Source organism: Puma concolor, chromosome B2 (genome assembly GCF_028749965.1).
Source record: "Puma concolor isolate L17-30 chromosome B2, mPumCon1.1.hap2, whole genome shotgun sequence".
Taxonomy (NCBI): domain Eukaryota; kingdom Metazoa; phylum Chordata; class Mammalia; order Carnivora; family Felidae; genus Puma; species Puma concolor.
In genome coordinates, this window is record NC_141671.1 from 55,675,911 (window position 1) to 55,689,494 (window position 13,584).

General features: G+C 35.5%; 1 protein-coding gene across 1 annotated transcript in view; it reads left to right on the top strand.

Annotated features, from left to right (window-relative positions):
• The window catches only part of PRIM2 (DNA primase subunit 2), a 342,261-nt gene that overhangs the window by 68,413 nt on the left and 260,264 nt on the right, over nt 1-13,584 (top strand). The gene's annotated exons all lie outside the window — the stretch shown is intronic.

A 13,584-nucleotide genomic window follows, 5' to 3' on the forward strand; every position in this document is an offset into this window, starting at 1 on the left:
AGCGCTTTTCAATGGATTTGTTGCAAGTGTTACAATGAAGTGATAACATCTTAAAAAATATACATGTTTTGGTAGGGGCTCTGAACACCCCACTTAAATCACTGAGTTGCTCATCCAGACAGAAAATCAGTAAGAAACAGTGGCTTTGAATGACACATTGAACCAGATGGATATAACAGATTTGTTCAGAATATTCTATCCCCAAATAGCAGAATGCACATTCTTTTCAAGTGCACATGGAACAGTCTTCAGAATAGATCACATTAGGCCACAAAACAAGTTTCAACAAATTCCAGAAGACTGAAATCATGTCATACATTTTTTGGAGTTACAGTAATATAGAACTAGAAATCATCACAGAAAAACCTCGGAAAGAACACAAATACTTGGAGGTTACATACATGCTACTAAATAATGAATGGGTCGACAAAGAAATAGGAAATCAAAAGATAACATGGAAACAAATGAAAATACAGTGCCCAAACTTAGGGGATGCAGCAAAAGCAGGTCTAAGAGGGAGGATAATAACAGTAGTGGTCAAGTCAAGAAGAACAAACAAAGCTGAAAGCCAGTGGAAGAAAGGAAATAATAAAGATTAGAGTGGAAAGAAGTGAAATAGAGACTGAAGAAACAATAGAACAGAACCAGAGCTGGTTCTTTGAAAAGATCAACAAAATTGATAAACTTTTAGCAAGACTCAAGAAAAAAAGAGCAAGGACTCCTATAAAATCAGAAAGGAAAGAAGAAGTAACAACCAACACCACAGAAATATAAAGGATTGTAAGAGAATATTATGAAAAATTATATGCCACCAAATTGAACAACCTAGAAGGAACAGATGAATTCCTAGAAGCATTTAACCTTCCAAAACTGAAACATGAAGAAATAGAAAATTTGAGCAGACTCATTACTAGCAATTACATTGAGTTGGTAATCAAAAAACTTGCAAAAAACAAAAGTCCAGGGACAGATGGCTTCACAGGCAAATTCTACCAAACATTTAAAGAAGAGTTAATACGTATTCTTCTCAAACTATTTCAAAACATACAGGAGGAAGGAAAGCTTCGTTCATTCTATGAGGTCAGCATTACCCTCATACCAAAAGATACTACAAAAAAGTACTATAGGCCAATATCTCTGATGAACATAGATACAAAAATCTTCAACAAAATATTAGCAAACTGAATCCAACAATCCATTAAAAAAAATCATTCACCAGGATCAAGTTGGATTTCTTCCAGGTATGCAAGGGTGGTTTGATATTCACAAATCAATGTGATAAATCACATCAAAAAGAGGTAAAAACCATATGATTGTTTCAGTAGATGTAAAAAACGCATTTGAGAAGTAAAACATCCATTCATCATTAAAACTCAGTAATACAGGTTTAGAGGGAACTTACCTCAACATAATAAAAGCCATATAACAACATCGTACTCCGTGGTGAAAAACTGAGAACTTTTCCCTTAAGATCAGGAATGAGACCAGGATGTCCACTGTCCCTCTTTTATTCAGCGTAGTTTTGGAAGTCCTAGCCAGAGCAGTCAGACAAGAAAAAGAAATAAAAGATATCCAAAGTGGTAAGGAAGAAGTAAAAATTTTACTGTTTGCAGATGACGTGATACTGTACGTAGAAAATCGGAAAGATTCCACTAAAAAACTACTAGAGCTGATAAATGAAATCAGTAAAGTCATAGGATACACAACTCATATACAGAAATAGTGCCTTTCTATACACTAATAATAAGTAGCTGAAAGATAAATTGAGAAAACATTTTGTTTTAATTTTTTTTTTTAACGCTTATTCATTTTTGAGAGACAGAGACAGAGCATGAGTGGGGAAGGGGCAGAGAGAGAGGGAGACACAGAATCTGAAGCAGGCTCCAGGCTCTGAGCTGTCAGCACAGAGTCTGATGTATGGCTCGAACTCATGAACTGCAAGATCCTGACCTAAGCTGAAGTTGGATGCTCAACCGTCTGAGCCACCCAGGCGCCCCAAGGAAGCATTTCTGTTTATAATTACGCCCACATGCTGATATAGCTGAATTATATACATTTAGGTAATCTCAGTCAGTGATAAAAATGATTTATACCAGAAAATATACTTTTTAACTCCAAAGGAAAGGTTGGCCTATACTTCTAACTGTAATTAGTATAGCTTAAAAAGAGCCACATCACGTAACCTTGAAGTTCTGAATCAAGTACCAAAAAAGGTGTTTGAAAAAACAAATCAGATAAAGTGTTTAGGAATAAACTGAACAACAGAAGTGAAAGATCTGTACTCTGAAAACTGTAAAACACTGATGAAAGAAACTGAAGATGACATCTACAAAGGGAAAGATATTCCATGTTCATGGATTGGGAGAACTAATACTGTTTAAATGTCCATTGTACCCAAAGAAATCTACAGAACTAATGCAATCGCTATCAAAATGCCAATAGCATTTTCCGTAGAACTAGAACAAATAACCCTAAAATTTGTATGGAACTATAAAATCCCCGAATAGCCAATCTGAAGAAAGGGCAAAAAAAGAGGTGTCACAATCTCAGATTTCAAGGTAGACTACAAAGCTATAGTAAGCAAAACAGTAATATCCTGGCACAAAAATATAAATACTGATCAATGGAACAGAATAGAGAGTCAGAAATAAACTCATGCTTTGATGATCAATTAATCTATGACAAAGGAGGCAAGAATATACAAGAGGAAAGTCTTTTCAGCAAATGTGAAAACTGGATAGCTACATGCAAAAGAATGAAACTGGACCACTTTCTTACATGATATATAAAAAATCAATTCAAAATGGATGAAGGACCTAAATGTGAGACCTGAAACCATAAAAGTACTGGAAGAAAACAGGCAGTAATGTCTTGGACATCAGCTGTAGGAACATTTCTCTAGGTAGTTTCCTTTGGCAAAGGAAAGAAAAGCAAAATTAAACTATTGGGACTACACCAAAATAAAAAGCTTTTGCAAAGCAAAGGAAACATTAACAAAACTAAAAGCCTTCCAAATGAGAGAGATTTGCAAATTATGTGTCTGATAAGGAGTTAATGTCCAGATGTATTAAGAACTTAATACAACTCAACACTAAAAAAATAATCTGATAAAAAATGGGCAAAGAATCTCAATAGACATTTTTCCAAAGAAGACATATAGATGGCCAAGAGATACATGAAAATATGCCCAGCATCACTCATCATCAGGAAAATGCAAATTAAAACCACAATGAGATATCACCTCATGCCTGAGAGAATGGCTAAAACCCAAAACACAAACAAGTATTGGCAAGGATGCAGAATAAAAGGAACCCTTGTGCACTGTTGGTAAGAATTCAAAGTTGTGCAGTCACTGTGGAAAACACTATAGAGTTTCCTCAAAAAATTAAAAATAGGATTACCATATGATCCAGCAATTTCACTACTATTTGCCCAAAGAATATGAAAACACTAATTCAAAAAGATATATGCACCCTTACATTTTGCTACATTATTTATAATAGCCAAAACATGGAAGTAACCTAACTGTCCATTGATATATGAATGGGTAAAGAAGATGTACACATACACGAATATTATTCAGCCATGAAGAATGAAATCTTGCCTTTTGCAACAACATGGATGGATATAAAGGGTATAATGCTAAGTGAAATAAGTCAGAGAAAGACAAATACCATATGATTCCACTTAATGTGGACTTGAAGAAATCAAAGGAAAATAGAGACAAGAAGCAGGCTCTGAAATACAGAGAACTAATTGATGGTTACCAGAGGGAGGGTGGGTGGGGGTTATGTGAGATAGGCGAAGGGGATTAAGAGTATACACTAATCAAGATGAACATTGAGCAATATATAGAATTGTTATATCATTATATTGTACACCTGAAATAATATAACACTGTATGTTTATTATACTTGAATAAAAATACACATTTTGCAGTATTGTTGCCTTTTAATAGGAATCTAGTTTTTAAAAATACTGTTTTTGGTACTTGGTGCAGAAGAGAACTTTAAAGTTGTGATGTTACTCTTTTTACCTATACACACAGTAGAATGATAGGCCAACCTTTACTTTTGAATTAAAAATTGTTATATTTTCTGGCATAAATAATTTTTATTACTGACCGGGGTTACCTAAACATGTATAATTCAGCTATTTCAGCATTTGCGAAGACTAAAATATTACCTCTGGTTTGACTGATAAGGCAGTTAATGAAACCACCTAGTATGATAGGTGTTTACTAACTTAAATCTTCTTTCTCTCTCCCTAATTCTGTATTTTTCATATTTAAAAAATCCTCAGTATAGTTGATGTTTTTAAGTAGTTTCTTTAGTTGTCTGTGACTTATGTTGGACCATCATCTATTTACAGATGAAAATAGTGTCTTTCACTGCTATGAATCTCTGTGCAAACACTGATGTTTGCCTCCTGGTTGCCCATTCCCCTTGTGTTATTATTACTGGTTTTGTTCACCCATTTTTCTCTCTGCTGACATTTTGGACAGCACTTCTTTGTGTGAAACAGCTGTATACTTTTCAGGATGTTGGGCATCTCTAGCTCTAGTTTACTAAATGCTAATAGTGGCCCTCCCCAGTTCCCATGACAACCAAAAATATCATCGTACATTTGCAGAAAGCTTCTAGAGTATTGGTAACATCCCTGTGCTGATTTTGAAAAGTTTTGAAAAGATTTTGAAAAGGAAAGTTTTCTTTTCTTTTTTTTTCTTCCAAATTGTTAGTCTGTGTACATAGTATAATGTAATTTGGCTGAAAATTTGAATTGTTTGGGTGCTTCTGAAAGAAAGTTTTTCTTACTAATAAAAAATGGGCACATGCATATTTGCTATTCAGTTTTTTTTCAGTTTATCTTTCTAATAATTTAATGTAGAAAGGATATGTGCAGGTTTTTGCAAAGTTTATTTTTTTGTTTTGTGCAGAGGATGCAACCTCTAAATATACTGAGGTTAAGGACAAACTTTTTTTTTAGAGTTTATTTATTTTGAGAGAGAGAGGGAGAGGGGCAGAGAGAGAGGGAGAAAGAAATCCTAAGCAGGCTCCACACTGACAGCACAGAGCCTGCTATGGGGCTTTGAACCCAAGAACCATTAATTAGATCGTGACCTGAGCCAAAACCAAGAGTGGGATGCTTAATTCACTTTGCCACCCATGTGTCCCAAGGGCAAACTCTTTAAGTTCTTAAGTTAGTAATATCTTTATTTTTTTCAGCAAATTGCATTTAAGTTTTGTATCTTGTTGGTAAAAAATACAGCATATGGGGGTACCTGTGTGGCTCAGTTGGTTAAGCTTCTGACTCTCGATCTCACGGCTCATGAGTTTGAGCCCTGCATCAGACTTTGCAATGGCAGCTCAGAGATTCTCTCTGCTTGGGATTGTTTCTATCTCCCTGTCACTCTGCCCCTCCCTTGATTGCACTCTCTCTTTTTCTCTCTCTCAAAATAAATAAATACACATTAAAAATATACATAACATATGAACTTTGAATTCCTTTCTGTTGCTTCCCTCCTGCTTATTCTTTTCTCCCCCCAAAATAACTTTTAAACAAAATTGATAATCTTTTACAATTTTGAAATTGCAATTCAGAAACAGTTGCAAGTAAAAAACTAGCTTTTTGCCACAACCATTTGAGAATAAGTTCCCAACCTGATGTCTCATTACCCCCCAGTACTTTAGGGTGTAATTCTTATAAACAAAGATGTTCTCCTATATAACCACAGTTCACCTTTCAAAATAAGCACATTAGCACCAATACATGACTACCAGCTAATCCTCAGACCCCATTCAAGTTTCACAGTTGTCTCGATCATGTCCTTTATTTCAGAAGGATCCAATCTTCTATTACATGTATTATTTAGTTATGTCTCTTTAGCCTGTCTGGAACAGGTTCTTAGTTTCGACTTTTATGACTTTGTTGCTTTTGAAGAAAATAGGCTAGTTATTTTGTAGAATATTTCTGTTGGGGTTTGATGTTTCTGCATGTTAAGATTCAAGTTACACATCTTGAGCAGGAATATCATAAAACTGGTGATATGCTGTTTTTATTGGATCCTGTTAGGTAATCCACGATTTTGATTCATCTCAATTCTGATTGACTTAGTGTATTTTCTCCTTCTGTTGTTGAGAGACATTTGGTTTCGTTTTCTTTCTTTTCGTTATTACTAATACTGCTGCTCCGAACATTCTAGGACATTTTTGGAAAACACATTTCTGTTGTTATATGCCTAGGATTGGAAATATAGGGTAAATAGGATATGTCCATGTTCCACTTTAGTGGATTCTGACTTAATTTTAATGAATTTGTCCTATAGATAGTTACTGTAGTCCCATCTTGTACCACCTTCTTGCTCATGACACTCCAGCCATACTGGCCTTTTTTATTCTGCAAAAGTGCCATGATTGTCTCCTGCCTAAAACACATTTTCCTCTGTATTTGTTCAGCTGGCTCCTTCATGTTAGATATAGTATTGTTATTGTTTATTTCTTTGGTAATTGTCTACCTCCACTACAAAATAAGCTTTATAAAAAAAAAATTTCATCTATCTATATTGTTAAGTACTGTGTCCCTAGGACCCAAAACAATATGTGGGTAAACAGAAAGTTATTAAAAAAAATAAACTATTAACTGAAAGAACTGGCCAAAGCTTCTAAAATTGTTATGTGAGGCAAAGAAATATATCTTTCCTTCATTCTTTTTCCCCTAACTAGTTATCAATTCATTGTATCTCAGCTCCTAATTCAACCTTTATGCCTCCTCTGTAACCGGACCCTAATATAATTTTTAATATTTGCTCAGTTTAAAAAAAATACAAATCCCTTGATAATACAACTCCTTAAAAAGATACAGTTAGGGACGCCTGGGTGGCTCAGTCCGTTAAGCATCCAACTCTTGATTCAGCTCAGGTCATGATCTCATGGTTGTGAGATTGAGCCCTGTGTCAGGCTCCACACTAAGCTCTCTCCCTCTCTCTCTGCCCTTCTCCCCCACTTGTGCTCTCTCTCTAAAATTAAAAAAAAATGGTATTAATTTATTAATATATACTGTTATTAAGCATTATATAATGTCCAGCTTACAATTTTGTCCATTCAACAAGCATTTTTTAAACATATGTCAGGTTTACTATATAAGTGCCTTGGTAGTAAGGGAGATGGGAAGTTTATGAGACAGGGCTTTGACCCTTAAGAACTGTCTTATCTAGTAGGGGGAGCTAAAGTGTGTACATTAAAGACTCAGTGACTAGGTTGATAATGGGGATTGTCCTGATAGTTTTGTCACCTCAACTCAGGGAATTTTGAGAAAGGATGGAATTGACGTTGGCTTTAGGTGATTTGCTATAGGGAGATGAACAGATTGCAGAGAGCAGTGAAGCTAAATGATTGGGTTGCTGGAATGTCTGGGCTGTGTTTGGGGACTGGTTAGTGGTTTGTTTGCTTAGATTTAATGCCTGTGATGAATAGTAGAAGATAAACTGTAGCAATGCATATCACTAGGCTAAGGAGTTTGAGTTTTAGTCTGTATGCTAATGGTTTCCAGACATTTTTGGTATACTCCTTGTTAAAATATCACACATCTTTAATGTACAGATGTAGATATTAGAAAAGGGTGCTTTTAAAAAAGAATTAGAAGAAAGAAATAGGAATAGATATTTAATAATTTCTTTCCCTATCTCAGTAGGTCATCTTTCATTATCCATTTTGGAAACAATACTGATAAATTGCTGGTGTTACCATTGGAGATGTGTTTTAGCAATAGGAATATAAGAGCTGTTTGAGAGAAAATGATTTTCGTATTGGGTGTGTTGAATTTCTTGGACTAATAGGACATTCTAGTAAATCTGGGTTGAAACTTAGAAGAGTGCTTGGAGATGAAGACATTGATTTGGGAGTCACAACCACACACACATTAGTTGTGAAGTTTTTGAACACGAAATAGTGGGTTCAGTTTCTAAGGAGTAAAGAATAAAGAGAGAAGAGGATCAAATACCAAATGATTTCAAGGTTGGGTGTGGGGATCATTCAGGTGCTATGAGTTGGATACCACAAATGAACAAATCAGTCTTGGCTTTTTTCACCAATTGTATTTTACTTTACAAAATGAGACTTTTGGCACCATTCACAGAATAAGATTCAGTAGCAGTTATTTTCTTGTCTTAGTGAAATATTCTAGATTTTTGATAGAAAGGTTTTACTTATTGAGGAAAATCAGTAATGTATATGAAAGTGCTTTTTTTTAAAAGTTGCAGAGTGCTGTATATTTTTTAGATATTCATTCGAAGGGTTTAGTTCTTGGGAAGAATAATATTTTAAGAGGTTTTGATTTTTCTTTTTATTTCCCCCAATAGTGCTTAGTGCAGTTTTGCATTTTGTGTTTATGGAAATTATTGGTGGCAAGAATTTTAATGAACCACTTATTTCACGTTTTCTTTGCTTTTTGCCAGGAAATGTTAGCGGTACATATACACAGATTTCTTTAGAGCAGGAAAGGATTTTAGAGCTGTGTGGTAATAATTTGTGCTTTCTTGCCCCGATTCTTGGTGACTAGAAGGCAAACTCTAAGTTTATAGATATCAGTGGGCATGCTTTCTTGTCCTATTATGTATGGTAGTACTTTAGTGCAATGCTTTCTTATTATGAGAGGCTCTCAGTAAATACCAGCAATGTCTCTTCATTTTGCCCGTGAAAGGTTAGCCTCACAAAGGTTGAATGGTTTATCAGAATTCATTCAGCTAATTAGTAAAGGACCCAGGTCTCCCCAAGCTCGTTAAGTCCAGTAGCCTTCCTTTTTGCTACACTTTTTTGCCTCTCCCCGGCCCAGTCAAATACCTCTGCCCTTCTACTGCTTTCTCTCATTTGCCCTCAATAAATATTTTCATTACATGTTTTAAATGTAGAATTCACCAGGGTAGAGATCGAGCCATACTCTACTTCTCCATTGTAGGCATTGTGCTGTATTCAGCTTAATTATCTCTGAAGCCTGTCACAGTGCCTTGTGCAGAAAAGGTCCTCAGGATCTGATGAAGTACCTTGTGAGAACTGCCTGTTTATATTTTCTCTGGCTGTATCGAGGAAGCTAAAGTTAAATGGAGGTTGCACTTTAGTGTACGGTTTATAAAAGAGTGAAATCTTGATAATGTGTTAAGTGCAACTGTTTATAACCTCAAAACACTTCTGAAGAACTCCTTCAGTTGGCTGCAGTAGTTAACTCTTTTGACAGTTTTCCTCTGGCGTATGTAAGATATGAATTTTATATTTTGTTTAGAAACTCTCATGATGCAGCATAAACCAGGCTTAAACTCTAGCCACCTTGAGAATAGCAGCTTCATTCTTCATAGTTGGACTAACTCTCTAGAGTAATTCTTAGGTTACTATTTTTGTGGTCACCTCTTGTCCCCTGTGCACCCTACCTACCCCCAGTCACAGAAAAGATCCCTCCTACACTCTTTCATAAATACTCCTGTTTCTCAGGTCATTTATCATATTTAAGAATTATATTACCCATTTTAAGGCTGTAGCCTAGATTGGTTAGAAAATGCCATAAATTTATGCCATTATTTATGGTTTACTTATTATTTTTTTGCTCAGCTGCATTGCTTTAACTGATATCTGAGTATACTGAAATACAGATTTTTATCCCTATTACTTACTTGTGATGAGAAAATATCAGCAGATTCAGTTGCTAGGAAACAGCTGAATACTGAAATAGGTTTTTTTTTGGGGGGGTACTTGTAAATTCAAATCTTTGACAGTTTTACTCTCTTAGAGCAAAAATTTATTCAGTCACTGCAAGGAAAGACGCATCACCTGTTAGTTTTCCAATTTTTAAAAATATGAAGTATTTTTATATTTTATTTATTTTTTAATTTTAATTCCAGTTAGCTGACATATAGCATACAGTGTTATATTTAGTTTTCCAGTTTAAAAAATTTGCACAAGGGAGCTCGGAATATGAAAAATGTTTGAGGATTGATTAGATGTTTAGAGTGTAATTTGTAACAGTGACTGGCATTGAAAAGTAATGATTAGACAATTTTGAATTTTAGTGTTTTTTTTAAATGCTTTATTTATTTATTTATTTATTTATTTATTTATTTATTTTTGTTTATTTATTTTTGAGAGACAGAGAGAGATAGAGGACAAGCAGAGGAGGGGCAGAGAGAGAAGGAGACACAGAATCTGACACAGGTTCCAGGCTCTGTGCTGACAGCCCCGATGTGGGGCTCGAACTCACGGGCCGTGAGGTTATCACCTGAGCCGAAGTCAGATTTTTAACCAACTGAGCCAGCCAGGCGCCCCAATGTTTTATTTATTTTTGAGAGAGAGAGAGCATAAACAGGGGAGGTGCAGAGAGAGAGGACAACAGAGGATCTGAAGCGGGCTCTGTGCTGACAGCAGAGCCTGATGTGGGGCTTGAACTCAGAAACCATGAGATCATGACCTGAGCCGAAGTCGTATGCTCGATGGACTGAACCACCAAGTTGCTCCTGAATTTTAGTTTTCTTAAAGGTTTGAGTCATCATTAATGAAAGAATGAGAATGGGAGGGAAATATATATAAAACATACACACACAGGACACAGGATTTAACCAAAGTAAAATATTATATTAATTAAACCAACTTTGTCTGGTAGAAGTAGGATTGGCTGCATCCTGTATTTGCTCTTTTACCTATAATACTTAACATATGTGCCAGAGAAAGTAAATATTAAAAAGAAGTATTTATTTATAATCAGGTTGGCTTTCTTTTATAACTAGGTGTCATTTAATTTTGTGATAGTTATGTAATGTTTACAAAAAGATTTTTATTCACATTCAGTATGTTTTCTTGAGTGTTCACCTTTGGCCAGGCAAAAACACCGGTATGATTAAGCTTTAGGGTGCTCAGAAAGTGTGAGAGGGAGCAGCAGTGGGAGAGGGATATAAATGGCCATGCTACACTGTGGTCAGTAAAAGCAGAAGTACAGAGGTTGCATAGAAAAGAGAGGGATGAATTAGTGTGGAGATCTCAGAGAGAGTTTCAAAGAAAATGTCAACTCTGGTCTGGATTTTGCAGAGCTCTTTCTTAGATATGAACAATTCCTTGACCTTGTCTTTTTTGGGGAGTAGAAGTAGGGGATGGTAAATGAGGCTGCTGTTATTTTTCTTCATTTTTTAAGTTCCCTCTTTGTCCATACCCATGGCTGACAACAAACGCTGGCATTTCTCATCCTGCCCACTCCATTCAGGCAGACGAGTACTGTCCATATACAGTTTCTAATTCTGTACCTTCAAATTTCACTGCTTGTCTATTTAGTTGCACACATATATTTGAGGAACTTGTCAGGGAGTGCAGAATCCATCTTCTGATTTACATGCATTGTGAATCTTCTGCCTCAGAAATAAAAATCTTATTAAGGCTTTACATCTTTAGCTAAGTGACACAGAACCCTGTGAACTCAGGCAGCATATACACTAAAATTGGGGTGGTGTGGAGAATGTTATCTAGAATGTTCTAGGAAGCATCGTGTAAGTTCAGAGCACTTCAGATATAACATCATTTTCATATTTGATGTTCAAATAAAAACATCAAATGAAAATTGTTCTAGACTTGTTGATACTAGAAATAATCAAGGAATGATAGAATTGAGAATAACTAAATGCACAGGTTTGGTTTCCCCTACATTTTTAAGGAGGCATTAACAGTAGGAATAAATGTTTTATGAGCCTCTTGCTATTTGTATAAAATCCTTTTTGTTTTTATCATTTTATACTTTTAGGGTACATTTTAAACCATGATTATTAGGTGACTTTGTGTCTTTATACCTACATTTTAAATTATAAACTTAGAATTATGAAACTTGAGTAATATGGAAAGCATTGAAGCTGTGGTTTAAGAGCAGTTATGGCTCTTCTTTATGAAACTATGATTTTGTCCACATACAGTATTTGTTGAGTTGCAAAACAGGTGAGCAGTGTCAGTGAGCTTACTAAATTGAGCTATGAATGAGGTAATGATGTAGAAAATAGAGAACTGAAACTGGAAGAAGGTACAGAAGATGGATTTCTTTGTCATAAATTTGAAAACAGAAGAATAGCAAGCAAGATTGCTAACCAGAATGTTATCTTCTGTAGCCATTCCATAAAAAATCTAACAGTTATCACATTGACTATGAAAGGCTAAAATAATGAAAGAAGATGAAATAGTATTCAATCTTTGAGGAAAAAAACAAACTAATACAGTTTTGGATTTTGGCAGGACAAAATCCCCTGTAATCCCAAAGAAAGAGAATAACAATTTGCATTTATAGTCTATTCTTCCAAGTAGCTTAAAGCTTTGTAAGTACATTTTCATTAGTCCTTCAGACTACTTTTGAGTTTTGTTTAAAATATTAAGAAGGAAATCATCTCTACTTCTTGAGGATGGCTCAAAAAATTGTGTACTGAAGGTCCTAGAAATTACTTCTTTATCTTGATAATTTCAGTGTTTTATGTGTTTCCAATTTGATTTCTTAACACTTTGACTAAGGGATTTATTCTTCAGCAAATATTTATCAATTGCACGCTGTAGGTTGGGCCTACGGCAGGGTACAATATTTTCAAACTGTATTTTCCCCTTGTATGATGTAGTGTGGAATCATTTTTCTTTTCAGAGGTCAAGAGCCTCTGAACTTTACTTACTTCAGCTGGAGAACTGGCTTGCTGGGTTATGTGATTGTCGTAGTGGTGATGGAGCCAGGTTTCTAAGTTTTTTAAGCACTTACTCTATACCAGACACTGTTTAATTTGTTATATGTACTACGATTTAATCCTGTCAGTAACATTATGAGGTGGTTATTAATAGCATGGTTTTTGCATATGAGGAGACTGAGGCTTTAAAAGGTTGAATAACTTCTCCAGGACCCCAGTGCTGGTTAGTTGCTGAGCCAGAATTACAGGCCAGTCCACCTGAATCCATAATTTCTCTGCTCGTGATCTTTACTGATATCTTTCTCTGTGGGAAGTGACACTAGTAGGATTCTTTTTTTCCTTTTCCTTTTGGATGAGTGTAGATGAGTATAAAGGTGTCAGTCAGCCCATGACTACAGAGTAATGTCAGAATTGGGAATTTACCGGTTAGAAATACCTTAAACCAGTTAAATATCTTAAACTCCTCACGTAGGAGTTATTTTTCTTACTCACCTTGAGATAGGTGTTTGCTCACTACACTGCAATGGCTTAACAGTGTCAGGGTGTGCTTTTTAAATCCTCTTAATACTTTTCCTCACGATTATTGTCTTTCAGTTGCAGGATTCATGGCTGCTTAGCTTCGGTTTTCTTGTGTTTGTTAGGAAGATCGGCTACTTCTGCTCCTCTTCATCAGAGGAGCAAGAGGAGCAAATGTTTTCTTAGAATTGTTATCCTTTGCTATTCTTCTCTAGCAAATTCTATTTATTTCTCTAGCCAGAGCTGTGTTTCATGGCCTCTTTTGTTTTGGAGGGCACATGCTTTATTTCTTCAGCCCCTTTTGGTAGAAGCAGGCCAGGGGGTAAGGGATTGATTGAATTAGCCTGCCTACGTGTTTGCCACAAGATTGATCAGTTCTGCTGAATTTAGGC